The sequence below is a fragment of the Pinus tabuliformis genome, chromosome 2_1 (assembly GCF_031772625.1).
Source record: "Pinus tabuliformis cultivar Carrire ecotype Pingquan chromosome 2_1, CPIR1, whole genome shotgun sequence".
In the NCBI taxonomy this organism is placed as follows: domain Eukaryota; kingdom Viridiplantae; phylum Streptophyta; class Pinopsida; order Pinales; family Pinaceae; genus Pinus; species Pinus tabuliformis.
In genome coordinates, this window is record NC_142299.1 from 640830593 (window position 1) to 640846581 (window position 15989).

The window sequence follows — 15989 nt, forward strand, 5'->3', positions numbered from 1 at the left end:
CACTTTGTTCCATGACATATGTAAACATTATCGTTTTACTCCATTATTGTCCTCTAGACATTATTCATGTTCAAGGAATATTTTTTTCTTAGCAAGGGTGACCTCTTACCTTTCCTCTTTATCCTAAGGTGATCATATTCGAAGCCTAGATACCCTGCTAATGATTTCTTCATTTACAAAAATTTTCACTCCTCTGACTACAATAACATATTCATTCCCTTTAATAGTTTGGAAATTCACGGAAAAAATTGTAGCAATTTCATCTCCATATCCTATTAGTCTATTAATGTACTCTATCAAGTGGCTTCTTTGAAAACTTTTAACTACCTCTGGGCTCTCATAAACCCTCAAGGGATTTATAAATTCTCTCTTATTGAACCCTACTCCCATCTTGTATAATTATGTAGGATATATTTTTGCTATAGGAAAGATGATGTCATAGAGGGTTCTTGTAGATAAGTTGGGATGGGAGTTTTTTTTCTCAAGGAATTTTAAATTTATAGACAACAAGGATTTTTTATTAAAAAACTTGATGGAGGACATGAAATAAAAATATTGTGGAGAGTTTTAATATTGGCTAACTGATTTGTCAGAGAAGAGACACAAATATTTCAAAATTAGATACTAGATTGAGAGAACAACTTGCTTCTATGTTGTTATCATATAGTGCCCTATGCATTGTTGTTGACCGTGATGTCATTATCCTGTGGTGTTGTGGGATTCATGTAGAAGAGAAAAACTTATTGGATGTTTCTTGTGATTTGAGAGTTAACGTTGGGTCAAGATTATATTTTGCATGGGGGTTTATTATTTTACTAATTTTTCTCTTGAAAAGTGGTGATTTGATTTTCGATTTGTCACCCAATGACATCATCATGGTGGAGTCATTTCAATAGCATGTTTTATTTAATTCTCTAATGTGATCTAATATTTTCTAACTGCACTCATCCTTCTTCTAGTATAGTTGGGTGAAGTGGTGGTTACTTCATTGATTATGAGGTTGTGACATCTTGTCATATCCTTTCCTGCTTACACATGTTTCCATTGGGCCTTTCTTTGATAATATCAAGTGGAGGACCTACGCTTTTTATTTATTTATTTTCTATACTTTTTAATTGACCTTGCAAACATATAAAATGACGTTTACATGCAAATTATAGAAGAAAAATTGCATTGAATAGGTCATACTTGTATGGGGTGCTTTGTTCTTAGAATGTTGGGGTAGAAATTAAAAGTGGTTAATGATGAAATTGTGCTACTTCTATGGAATTTTTGGTTGCAAGGGATCTTATAGGTGCATAGGAGATCCTATAGAAGATAAAGTATCCTAATTTTTGTTGTTGTTGAAGGTCCCTTTGATCACGGTGACACTTTTTCTTGATAAATAAAATGATTTTAGTGAAAATTGGTCCTTGTTGTAGCATCTTTGCACACCTTTAGGATTTCTCATAGGAAATCATGCAGGTACAATTTCTTCCTTTTTCTTTGGGTTTTTGAGCCCCAAATTATTCACAGGGATTAAGGAGAGGATGAGGGAGTATGGACTAGACATGTTTGGTAGTGTGTAGTGAGGGTATGGATCCTATAGGTGCAGAGGGGATCCTATAGAAGATCAAGAATCCTAATTTTTGTTGTTGTTGAGGGTCCCTTTGATCATGGTGACACTTTTTATTGATAAATAAATTGATTTGAGTGAAAATTTATCCTTTAGCATTTTTGCACACCTTTAGGATTTCCTATAGGAAATCATGTAGGTGCAATATATTATTTTTATTTGGGTTTTTGAGCCCAAATTTTTCATAGGGGCTAAGGAGAGGATGAGGGCGAATGGAGTTCATAATAATATGTTTAGTAGTGTGTGGTGAAGGCATGGATGAAAGCATACTAATATGTTTAGTAGTTTGTGGTGAAGGCATGGATGAAAACATGGAATGGTGGATGCCATAGAGGTATGTTGTGTTTGATTAGAAATGAATATTGAATTGACATGTAGTTTATTAAGTGTGGCAAGGAATGGAGGTGGAGGTCAAGATAAAGGTAATGATGAAAATAGGGATGAGTAAAATACATTAATGATATCACCAAAATTTGTACCTTTTCCATGCAATGAGTTGTGTTGTCTAAAGTTGTTGGTCTGTATGGTGTGTTTGTTCTGATAAAGGAAAAGAGGTAAGCCTTTGACTTCTTGTGTTCAAATCAAGTTAACCATTTCTTTTCAATGCTCCTGCTATCATTTTTTTCATGGTTTTTCAAGATTCTTTTTAAATGTGCAGGTGTTGGTTGAAAGGAAGATAACTACACATAGAAAAAGATAAACAAGACAATACTTTTTTTTGGGTTTTATCATCACCTGCTCGTAGTCAGCATATATATATATATATATATATATATATATGATGTCATGGATAGTTGGTCACCTACTTGTGCTATTTAGTATTGTTGCACCTTATGGTCATATGCAATTGTTAACCTCATCATAGGTTGACATCTATGCTGCTAGTATTAACTCTCACAAGGAATCTCACAAGGCATCATTTGTGGGTTGGAAAATTACATTTACAGACCTCCTGGGCAGTAGTACCCATAGGTGATATTAACTTAAGGAATTTTAGGTTCCTCACTTCAAGTTACAGTATTAAATACTCATTAATTTGTTGGGTTTACCATTTTGGAATGGTGTTTGCACAAGTATTTAGCATGCTTACATACACAACAAAGGAAGATTCATCTAAAGCAATATACTAGACTCTATATTCAAGGGCTTCTAGTGGGTAGCTCAGACCTGTCACCTGCTCACATTCTATCAATGTGCTACCTTGTGTGAATTGTTAATGACATGTTTTGCATGTTAATTCACCACAAGGCATACAACCATATTAAATCTACCTATACTCTTAACACATTTTGTAGTACTGGTGATTATCCTTTCCTAGACATCAAGTTTGTAATGGTAACTATATTGAGGTTAAGTCTAGTTATAATGACAGTAAGTATGATCCTCATAAAGGATGTGAAATACTTCCACACAGATGTTAATGATGCTTGTATGGATAATATTAACAAGTTGTAAAATATGTGGACATACCCTCCCTCAACAAGGGGAATTGGTTGATGTTTTAACCCTATTCGAAAATTGTAATGCTACAACAAAACTAAATCTATTATGAGGTCCCTACAAAAGGAGCTCTCTCATATTAAATAAGAGCACAAGGTGGAAACCAACTAGTGGGAAAAGGATGGAATCCTTGATCAAGAATTATTTAGTTGTAAATAAGGTAAATAGGGTATGTTGTAACCCATGATATTGAGGCTTGACATTGTTCCTTCCCTTACACACATAAGAAAAAACACTACCGAAAATGTTGGATTGAACTTTCTAGAGTTGCATGAGTGGAAACAATGTAGTATTTGGCTCCCTTGACTCAATCATAATGGTATTCTTAGTAGTGCATCGATTTGCACCTGTACAATCTAAACAATAGACATTCTCATAATGATTTGAACTAGTATGATAGAAAGATTTATCGTGGAAATGATGAGGGTTTTAAATGCAAATCCATCTACTGGGATAATAGCTCCAATTATTATTACTTTTTGGGGACCAATTTCATCAAAATGTTTGATTTAGCGCTAATATAGGTCTCTCATAAAAACACTTGGCTTTTATATTACCAAGTATCTATTGGATTGTTGGTTTTTATTCAGAATCCAAATTGCTAATATTCTAGTACTCATTTGTTGCCACATTTCACTCACCATCACCCTACCGCTAAGGGAGAAATATTTAATTTTCACCTTGGTATGGATTTCTATGGGCTACAACTTCATTTTGTTTTCTCTCTAAATCCTTGAGTTTATGATAGTTTTTCAATGGACAATCCAGAGATTAAAGTGGTAAAGAATGTTTTGTAGTAGTAAGAAGAAGCCATCTAAGAAATCTCAACCACTAGAAATAGAGAAGAACATTGGTGCCCATAATACCCACACTATGAACCTTCTCCATATTTAAATTTTGTGGGTGGATAACATTGAATTTGAATTTGACAGATTAAAGTCCTCAATCCTAGTCTAAATAATGGAATTTTTTTCCTTGGTTCAAAACTACAAAGGCTGGAAACTTAGCATATGCAGGTTATGAAGAGGAGTTTATACATCAGTCCAAGGACTTAATGAAGACGAAAAATAAATCCCTCCCCCGCCACCTTCCATTTTCAATTGGTTTAGAACTCCATTACAATGGAAAACTATAATATTTATTTTGTGTCTTTATGGAAAGAAAATTGGTGGAAGAGGCTTACAAATCAAATAGAAATAAGCAAGTCATTCTTGTTTCACACAGCTTAGGAGGCCTATGGGAACTGTATTTCTTGAATCAATAACCTTTGTCATGGAGGAAGTGATATATCAAACACTTTTTTTCCATTGCAGCACCATGGGGAGGGACAGTACAAGAAATTAAGAGTTGTGCCTTTTATGAAATTTACTTGTAAATGCAAATTTGATCTAACTAGATTCTAGATATTTCACTACTCTTTCAAATATTGAATTTCCATTTACTTGTACTCATTTGTTTATATCTCTGCTTGAATATGTTATTTTTTTGTATATGAGGATATGTTTTAACACATTTTTATCCAATCTCCAGGGTGTGATTCTAGTGCTTGCCTCAAACAATGGTGGTTGTTGGCTTTGGTGGTTACAATGGAATACATATTTCCTAGCCAAAAATAAATTTGAATGCAGAACTACATCAACATCCCCACTCCTTACATTATATTCATTTTCTTACTATTGTTTATCATGTATCTTGTACTAGTAATAACACAATTTTTAATAATTTTTTACCATGTAGCTTGTACCAGTACTAATATGATTTTTATATTTGTATGTAGGCATCATATTATTTTATGGTGTTTTATATTTGTATGCAAGAATAACATTGTGTCTTGCACCTGGTGAGTCCAAACAAAAGGTTGAAGTGATGTATTGTAAAAATATTATAAAAGTGGGTTTGATAATATTGTATATATTATTTATATAATATGTATAATATTAAAACGATATCATTGAAGAAAAATACACACCGGAGAGGGAGCTCTGCAAATCAGATTTAGGGTTTTGCTTTAGGGTTTGTGTAGCTAGTTACCATGGTAGGGCGTGGAGGAGGGAGGTCTGCTCCCTCCCACAATCAACTGGTTGTGGACAGAAGCAAGGGAGTTGGATCCCAATGCTTCAAGAAACCAACAGAGGTGGCAACAGAGGTTATGAATAAAGAAAAATTGAAAACCATCGGACCTCAAGAACAGGAAGAGAACCATGAGGAAGTTGGTAAGGAGAAGAGGACAAAGGGTAGCAGTCAGAAAGTTGCTTCCATGAATACATTAGGGGCATGTATACCCAAGGTGGTCACTATTCCTCGAGTCGTTTTAAGTGACCCAACGTTGCAGGTGCACAGAGAACACATGGCGAAATATGCTATTATTTGTAAATTTATGGGGATCTGGCCGACGGAGAAGGCTTTGCAAGCATGGATAAGGAACCACTGGAAACCAAAGGGGAAAATAGACCTTCACCTTGGGTCCAAGGGTTTCTTCACGGCGGTGTTCACAAGCTTAGAGGACAAAGACAGAGTGTTCGAGGGAGGACCCTATTTTTACACATCTGCAAGCTTTTACATGAGACCTTGGGTAATGAACTTTGTCCTAAAACGAGAAAATTTCACCTCGGTGCCGGTATGGATAAGACTCTACTCCCTTCCTTTAGATTATTGGCTGCTGGAGTCTCTAAAGGCTATCGATAATAAGCTAGGGAATTTTATAAAAATCTCAGAAACTACTCTAAGAGGCAAATACACTTCCTTTGCCCGGATATGTGTGGAAATGGACTTATTCGGGGCACTTCTAGATGCAATCATTTTGGAAGTGCATGATGAGGAATGGGTGTAGATGGTTGATTATGAACATGTCCCATTCAGGTGTCGTAAGTCCCATGAACATGGGCACCTATACAGGGACTGCCCATTGAACAAGTTGGAAAACAACATGAAAGCCACTACAGGTAAGGATCTCGAAGGCTTTATTAAGGTTGGGGGTAAAGGGAAAGGAGGCAAGAGGTATCAAAATAAAGGCACTGAAGACAGACAATCAAACCACAATAGTTTCAAGATCTTAGAAGAATAATTCGAAATCAATGGGACAATCCAGGAATCGGAGAAAAATCCTAATGAGAAGGAAGGGGATGCTAACATGGAGGATATACCACAAAACAACAAAAAAACGGATGATGTGCCAAGCATGATGGAGCTCAACAAGGACCAGGAGATTACCCCAAGTGAGGCAGGAATGGAAAACTAGGAACTGCAGGAGATTCTAGAGAGAGAGGATTTAGATCTAGAAAATTTTCTGGTGTAGGGAATCACCAAAGGGGTTGACTCTCTGCCTAAAGAGGATTTTGACAGGGTTCAACATCTCTTCCTCTAGAGATCACAATCAAAATTCTTGGGAGTAAAAAGAAACCATGACAGCCAAGAGAATAGGGGAGTGAAAATGATCGTGGATGCACTAATGATTTCTTCAAAGAACCTAGGTAAGAAAAGGGGAAGGAAAAATAGAACGAGCTGCTGTCCGAATGTGGGACACTTATGATAAACTCAGGTAAGATGAAGGATATTACCATTTAATCCTTTACAAACCTTTCCTAATGAAGCTTAGAACCTGGAACATAAGGGGTCTAGGAAGTAGAATGAAACAAAGAAATCTTAGCAGTCGAATTAAAGAAGAAAAATTAGATATGATATTTATTCAGGAAATAAAATGTTTAGTGGACAAGATCAGAGAGATACATTGTAAGTGGTTAATCAAGTATGAGTATCTAGAGGTTAAAGAAGATAACTCGGTGGGGGGGGATTCTCACCTTATGGGATCCTCAAAAACTTGGAATCCTGGATGTTGAAGCTACTAGGAATTATCTATCGATGGTGATTCAACCATTGGGGGATAAGGAGATCTACATGATCACCAATGTCTATGGTCCTCAAAAACTAGAAGACAAACTAAAGCTTCTCACCTCCCTTGAGAAAATTGGGGAGAGATATCCTGATATACCCTGGATTCTGGCAAGGGATTTCAATATGATCAGATCTCTTACAAAGAAAAAAGGTAGTACAAGAAAACTAGGTAGGGACTCAATTGCCTTCTAGAACTTCATGAATAACATGGGGCTAGTGGATGCAGAAACAAAAAATGGCATGTTTAATTGGAATAACAAGAGAGGAGAGGCTTCTCAAGTCACCTCTAAGTTGGACAGATTCATAATTTCAGAGGAATTCCTTATCAGAGGCCTTGATATGTCAACTTTAATCCTTCCCTTTGGAGGTTCGAACCACTGGATTGTTCAACTGGAAGCTTCTTTTATGGGAACACTGAGGAACAGACATTTGAGGTTTGGAAATATCTGGCTCTCTCACCTTGATTTCACCAGAAATATTGACAAATGGTGGACGGAAGAAAGGCCCATTCAAGGCACCAAAATGTTCATACTACAACAGAGGCTCAAACACATCAAATCAAGGCTTAAAGATTGGAACAAACAAGAGTTTGGAAATATTTTTAAAGCCAAAAAAGAATTTGAGTAGAAAATCCAAGAGATTAATCAAATCAACATCTTAGAGGGTTTTACTCAGGAAAGAAAAATTTAGGTTGACTCTCTACAGAATGAATGGGAAGATCGGTGTATACAAGAGGATATTTTATGGAGACAGAAATCGAGGGTGCATTGGATTAGAGAAGGAGAAAGAAACACAAAAATTTTACATAGATCAACCTTAGATCACAGATCCCATAAAAAAATTTCCAGACCTAAAGATTCTCATGGAAGAGAGCTTGTCTCACACATAGAAATAGAATCTATCCTAGTTCAACACTTCCTTAGCATAGTAGAGGAGCCTCTCGTAGACAGATCATAGTTCATCAACAAATTCACAAAGTTCATTCCTAAGCTTGTAACTGGGGAAGACAACCTCAATCTTAACAAGCCAGTGTCGAAGGGGGAGGTTAGTAAAGTTATCAATGAGATGCAAAATGGGAAAGCTCTAGGCCCTGATGGTTTCAATGTGGATTTCTTCAAAGCTTGATGGAAAACAGTCAAACAAGATATCCTTGAAGTTGTGGAAGACTCTAGGCGATCCAAAACTGTTTTGAAAGCTCTTAATGCCTCTTTCATAGCTTTGATTCCAAAATAGGAAAACGCTATGACACCGGACAAATTCATACCCATAGCCTTATGTAAAGTGGTGTACAAAATTATCTCCAAAGTGATCGCTAATAGACTCAAGCCTCTTCTTCCTGATATTGTTTTAGAGGAGCAAATTGGTTTTGTGGAAGGAAGACAAATTGTCAAAAACATCATACAAGCCCACGAGGTAGTACACTCTCTTAAGAGAAATAAGAAAGCTAGTATGATCATGCAACTGGACCTAGTGAAATCTTATGATAAGCTAAGTTGGGCATACATCAAGGAAGTGCTAAGAGCTTGTGGCTTCAACCACAACTAGATAAGATGGGTTATGGCCCTTGTATCCATAGCTAGTTTCTCAATACTGCACAATGGCTCTCCATCTAGAACCTTTATTCCCTCTAGGGGTCTCAAACAAGGGGATGTGCTCTCCCCCTTCCTCTTTGTTCTCATGATGGAATGACTAGGAAGAGCGATCAAAATGGAAAATGTTGAAGGAAGAATCTAGGGTCTAAAACTTATCTTGAAAGGAGATGCCTCCACTCACCAACAATTTGTGGATGATACAATGCTGCAGAGCATTCCTACGGTCAAGGAAGCCAGAGCTTTCAAACAAATCCTAAAATACTTTGCTTTGGCAACTGGTACAAAGGTAAGCCTTGAAAAATCAAAGGTTTTTTTTTTTCATACTGATATTGCTATTCAGAGGAACCTCACCAGAATTCTTGGGTTTCAAAGGGCTCAGTTACCTTCCAAGTACCTTGGAATACCTCTTACTGATAAACCTCTGAGTAAGGGAGTGTGGGAACTAGTCACCGATAAAATTCAGGACAAAGTCAGGAAATGGACCTACAGGTCTTTGAACTTGGCAGGACGCCTTGTTCTTACAAAGGTTGTCCTACAGGCTATACCCATATTCATGTTTTCAGCTCTCCCTGCTCCCAAAGGTGTCATACAACAAATTAGAAGTATTCAAAGAGATTTTCTTTGGGGCAAAGGGGAAGAGAAAAAGAAGTGGGTGTTGGTAGCATGGGACAAGCTCTGTAAACCTAAGGCCCATGGAGGTTTGGGGCTTCATGACCCTGAAATCCTAAGCAGAGTTTCAAGAGAAAAACTGTGGTGGAGGTGGCTCAAGGAATTGGCAACTCCTTGGGCCAAGTTTTGGAAGCAGAAATATGAAAGCAATTGGCAGGAGAGGGATCATATCAGAATGTTAGGGCTCATCAAGGGCTCCCACATTTGGAACCTTGCTTTGGAGAATAAAGGCATTGTACAACAACATAGTTTCTAGGAGATCAGAGCTGCTAACCTTGCTCAGTTTTGGGAGGACAATTGGCAACAGGAACCAAATCTATTTAGAGAAGAAATATCCGCTCTCAAAAATGACACAGATAAAAAAGGTTTACTCATGGTCAATGGCTTTTGGGATCAGGTAAGGGGAAATGAAAAATGGTGAAAGTGGAATAATCTTGGTTACAGTGAAGAGAGCCCTTTGAAAGTCGAGGCAGATTCCCTTCCACTTGACTTAGAGAAGAGGAAGATTTTAGTGTCTTCCTTGTCTGGCCAACTGAGATGGGGTAGAAACACTGAAGGCAAAGAAGCTAAACAAAAGGCCCTTGGTTTTGATTATTCAAACCCTGACCAGGTCTTGAATAACCTTTGGAGGAACTTGTAGTGGATGAAAGTCAAGTTATTCATGTGGTTAGTGCACCAAAAGAAAATTATCACCTGGGAGAATCTTTGGAAAAGGGGATTTGTTGGCCCATCCAAATGCCATCTCTATGGCTTACAGGAAGAAACGATGGAGCATCTACTAAACCTCTGCCCCTTTACCTCTACCTTATGGGATTGGGCGGCCTCAGTCTTCAGGAAAACTGACAAGGACAAACTCAACATCACCAACACCCTGAAGAATTGGAGGAAAGACCTCTCCGGTAATGAAATCATTAACAGGGCTTGGACTCTAGTTTTGGGCTTTATTATATGTGATGTTTGGAAAGAACGCAATGGCAATATTTTCAAGAAAAAAACAGGCTCGACCCAGAATATCATTGTCCAAATTCTAAGACAGATCAAAGACACAGTAAGAGCCCTTACTTGGAAAAGTTCTGAGGACCCCCCTTCGGCCAAGGAGGCTCACATTTTGAGGCAGTTGGATCTCCAATCTCTGGTTCCCATTGGAACTATTAAGGGAATGAGAAAACAAACTACTGGTAAAGATTTTTGGCAGCCTCCTCCTTATGGATTTTTGAAGATCAATATAGACAGGGCCTCTAAGGGCAACCTAGGGATGGCGAGATTTGGAGGTGTCATAAGAGATGAACAGGGAGCATAAAGGATATCTTTCATAGTCATTTGGGGACTGCCACTAACAACATGGCGGAGCTAATGGCCTCATAATAGTGTTTGGAAAGCCTGATTGAGTTAAATTTACACAATGCCATCATTGAAGCTGAGTCAGAATTGGTCATTAACGCAGCTAAGAAAATGTGTAATGGAACGGCACCTGAAAAAGTGTCGAAACACTAGAGGCTCTCGCAAGTCTTTCAGCATATTCATTCCCACTTGCGGATCCTAAGAACCGTCAGTTTTGTTCATGTGCGAAGGGAAGCAAATATTTTAGCTGATCATCTAGCGAATGAAGGTGTAATGTGCAAGGAGAGCTATATCTGGTATGACTGGGATTCTATACCTTCTGGTAAACTGAGGGACGATTGTCATCGACAAGTGGAAAAAGACATGGAGAACTTCCAGATCATGGAAAATAAGCAGGAGGGAGACTAGTGTGTGTGGGCAAAAGCGGGAGTCCTGGAGTTGAAGAGTTGGTGTGTTTCCTCTTCGTCAATCCTGCCATTACTGCTTACACCTTAGCCAACTGCCAAGGTACGGGATGTGTTAAATATTGTGCTTGTTAAAGGGCCGCAGACCATAGGTTTTGAGGGCCGTTGATATCATATGGATATCGGGTTTCATTTTTATTGAAGGTTAAGGGGCTGAGCGGACCTGATATATTTTTTAAACCAAGGGTATAATCTAGATCGGGTCCGTTTAAGCGGATAATTACCGCATATGTTTCCAAAGCGATATCCTATGGATTGTTAGATCAAAAGGGTGTTGATCAATGGTGCAGGATCAATGTGCCTCTTGGTGATTGGAGGGAGTATCTACCATCCAATTAACGTTAGCGTGATGATGGATCTCGAGAGTTCTCGATTGGTCGGAGTGAGTATCTACCATCTGTTTGAAGGCTAGATCGATGGTAGATCTCAGTTGATCAGAGTGAGTATCTATTGTCCGATTGAAAGGTAGATCGAAGGTGGAGTTTGATGGATAGAATTGGGGAGTTTGAGTGGTAAGACTTGAAGGAGAAGAATTGCGGAGTGATCAGCAGTCTGCTCACTTAGGAATTATGCCTAGGGGGCTTTTGTGGTTATGTATGTAAGGTTTTTGGTTCTGTTAACCCAGTTGTTTGTTGGTTTTTCAACCGGTTTGTTTTTTGTTAGTCTTTACACTTGTAAAGACGTGTACCATATGTAATCTTTGTTCGGTTAATTGAAGGTTCCACTCTTACTTGACCAAAAAAAAACATTGTTTCTTGTACCTAAAACTGATATTTTTTTTTATATATTCATATGCAGACAACATATGCTTTTATGATTAATCCATTATGTATCTTGGATAGGATATATTAATTTGGGTACAAGGTACTATTATGTGCGGCATGAGGTTCTATTAATTTCTAGTTTTGGTCCCGAGGTTCTATTACATATATGTTCAGTATCATGCACTGTCATTTTTGAAAGAATGGATTATTGGACAATTTTGACTTCATATAGTTTTGTCTTTAGACATGCATTAACTCTTTTTATGGTTTATTTTTTTGAATAACATTGTATTATATTCAAGATTTAGTTTTTTCTTGATGTTGATGAATTGAACCATTAGACAAAAAATTTGACATGTTTGGAGGAATTTTTTATTTTATTATGGAATGCATCTATCAACAAATATAATTTTCTATCTATGTTAATTTAACATTTAATTACCATCTTGCAATAAAAAATTTAAAATGTGAATTAGTTAGAATTAAGTTTGAATGGTAAAGAATAGTTAGATTGATTATAAATATGATTCCTTAAGTACATTAGCCAATTTTATAAAGCTAAAAGCCATATAGTTCTAATGGAAAGGTTGGAATTTTCTAATATTTTATTTTTATTTTTGTTAAGATTAGTAGTACCTCCTTTTTCTATTAATTTAATAGAAATTTACAACCAATTTTAAAGACAGTTAGGTGGCCTCAACTTGCCTTGTGGGAAACCAAGTTTGTTGGCCACCTAACAACATGGTATGCCATCCAAAAACGATAAGTCTTAAGTCTTTCTAACCACATAATATATGATTGTATGTCTATGCTTATCCTACCATCTACTTGCCTAATGGAATAACTATCTATACATTGAAAAGTAAAATCTATCCACATACCTGTAAACAACATCAAAAACTTCATAAAGAGATATCATAATAACTAATTTGCTTCCTCAGCTGAAGTAGATTCCACCAATGTTGGATATTTTTTAGTGGACCCTGGGAGTATTGTCGGAGAAAGGATGCAAGGTAGGTGGTTTTCTATGTGCCGAAGGCGTCCATCCTACTTCTGCATTTGGAACTGGAGTTTCTGGAAGTCTGGCTTGTAGTTCAGGAAATCTTGCAATGTAGTGGCCATGCTCATAGATATATGTTCTAGGGCCTTGCCCAGAATCCCTTTCATAAACTAGTAAAGAAATAAGGTATGTTTAAACTGGCTTACATGACCTTGAATATGCCTAGGATCGGGCACCACGATTCGCCAATCCTCAGCTTCAATTTTCGTTGAACCTACCTGGCAGTTCATACCTGCCTCCCATTCCTCGATCAATTTTCTCATTTCCTCAGCTATGCTTTCATGGCAGGATTCCACAATGTCATTTATGATGCTCATAGTAGGCTTCTGACCTCTAAGTTTTCCACCATGTGAAATGGATTGACCCACTTCCTGCTTTCCTATGTTCTTCCTACCACGGCCCCACGACGCAGGGCTTCAGGTTCGAGCCACCGCACGAATCATGGCTGCTATTTTGTAGCCTGAGGGTATGTATGATTGAGTACTTGCAAGTGGTATACCGAACCCATAGTAGCCCGACTTTCGGGTCCTATTACCAACCTTCCCGCCTATCCAGAGACCAATAAACATTCGTAAAACCAGAACATGGGTCTTAGAGGCCTTCCTTTCTTCGCAAAAAATTTAACAATGTTCCCCAAAACATGTAGGCATTCCATTGCCTTACATTGAGACCTGTTAGAGTCGGTATTTTCATCCCTCCGTCAGAGATCAAATCCTCTTGTTGCATTTCATATTAGGTGTCCCGCCCAGTCATTTGCATTCCATTAGGCGCATGGATCATCTGACGGTAGTGGCATTCCTATAGTTTCCCTCATGTTATCTACCTACTGGATCATGTTTGTTCATTAAAAAAGCATATACAGTCTTCTTTTTATCTTAAGATTGCAAAGGCTGTCTTTAGGGTTTCATTGTCAATTAGGTCTAGGGTTTCATTAGGGTTTTGTCAAAAAATGTTTCAAAGTGTCCAATAACAACCAGTAGGCCATGAGGAGGTTCCAGCATCAATAAAATTCATCATCAAGTGTTCGAAAATGTGTTTTTCCTCAAAACTCTGTTTTGAGGAAAAAACAGAGTATTTAGCTTTTATTGTACAAAAATCATGAAATTTTGTTTTTCTCATTGTAAATCCCTTCATCTGTAATCTTGGTTTCTTTCCTTAGTCCCAGTAGTTCCAACACCTGCAAAACAAACAAACCTTAGGTCATTTAGTTCATCACAAAGTTCAAATGAAGTGAAAAAGTCCAAAAATAGAGTTTGAAAATAAAGTCATTTGCAAAACATTATGAAAGTGGGTTTGGCAAAATTAAAATTGAAAAGCTCCATGTATAAATCATTTCTCCAAATGTTTAAAGCTCATTTGCACTCCAAGAGCAAAAAGAAAGCAAAGCAAAGTGGTTGTGGTGAGCAAGTGGGAAATTTGGGTGAAAATTGCTCCAAGTTGACTGGCGCGATGCACTCACCAGGCGCAGCGCATTGGGCCGCATTTCCCAGTGCAAAACGACATGGGCACAACGCATTGGGTTGGATGCGTGGCACACACAACCAGAGAGCCCGAAAACTGCCAGAACTTGCTCCAATCGCCCAAAATGCATGGATTCTCACTGGTCCAAGTAGGTTGACCCTTTGTCATTGCTCTTCGTCCAAATTTGATGATTGTTTGATGGTGTGTGTTACATGGTGAATGTTTAAAAGAATCAAACCCTACTTTTTCAACATTTTCAAAGGAGATTGCTACTAGGGTTTTGTATTTGGCTGTTTTGCCACCAAGTATCCCCTCACCTCATTACTCCCTTATTTCATATTTTCCTTGCTTTCCTAATTCCCCAAATTCACATACCCCTAATCCCCTATCCCAAGTTCCCTTTCCCAAAATCCCAAATGCACCAAACCCTAGTCTCATACTTAAAATCCCAAACCCTAGCCCCTCCTAAATCATTCCCTAATTCCCTATTTCTCTAAATTCCCCCTCCACAGTCCCTCATTTCACTATTTTCCCTTGGTGGCAGAGGTCAAACACATCATCAAAGACAGGTCAAGATAGTTTAACACATCAATGCCTATTTCTCCCAGACAGTTTATCTACCAGCAGACATGGAATTTGATCCTTCATATGATTATGAAGAGGATACCCAAAGTGACTCACCTACAGAGGGACATGCACCTAGGAGGCCTCATAGAGGTGGCAAACATATCAGAGAAGAACCAACCACTCTTGCTGAGTTACAGGCCTGCCCTCTTGCCATCTCTGGTTGCTAATATTCAGTTTCATCATGAGTTGGCCCGCTTGTTTGTACTGCATTTACATGGTGATCAAGCCACTCTAGCTGGTGTCACTTTCACATTAACACCAGAATCCATTTCGTTAGCAACCGGCATACCTAACATTGGAGAGTGATGGAACAAGAGGCAGAAAATTGACCGGTAGCATTATGAACCATACATCAAGCCCAGATTTTTGAGACAGCTCAAGGGAGTGTTTCCTTTTCGGTACCTCAAAGATGAATATGCTCCTTTAATGAAACTCATCATGAAGTATTTCAGTTGTGAGGGTCGGTTCTCCCGCTTATATGCTTATCATATCAGGCTGCTGATGCATTTTACCCGAGTACGGATGATGAACATCCCTTACTTCATGTTCCAAAACATAGAGAAGATGACCACTGTTGTAGGGAAAAGTATCCGATTCGGATGACCCTATCCCACTCTAAGGGTGATAGTACCTCAGCAACAACTGTAAAGAAAACTACTTAAGGTTTACTTCTTTATGAAAGCAAGAGAGAATGAAGAAATGCACTAACCGCTGCCTTGCACTTAATCTTTGCTCCAATCTCTTATCTTTGCTGCTTGCTCCTAGCTCTTTGCTCTTTTGCTGGCCCAGCTACAATGAGATCCTGTAAAATAACAAAGAAGGAAACTACAAAAAGCATGCATCCATAACTGATTCAAGGATTAGCATAAATCAAATATACAATCATCACAATACATCATTGAAACAAATGCATATAGAAGAACCTCAATAGCTTTTATTAATGGAAGAAGTAAAGTTCTGAGAAGGTTACAACCATTGAAGGCCCCAATCCAACAACACCTCCCA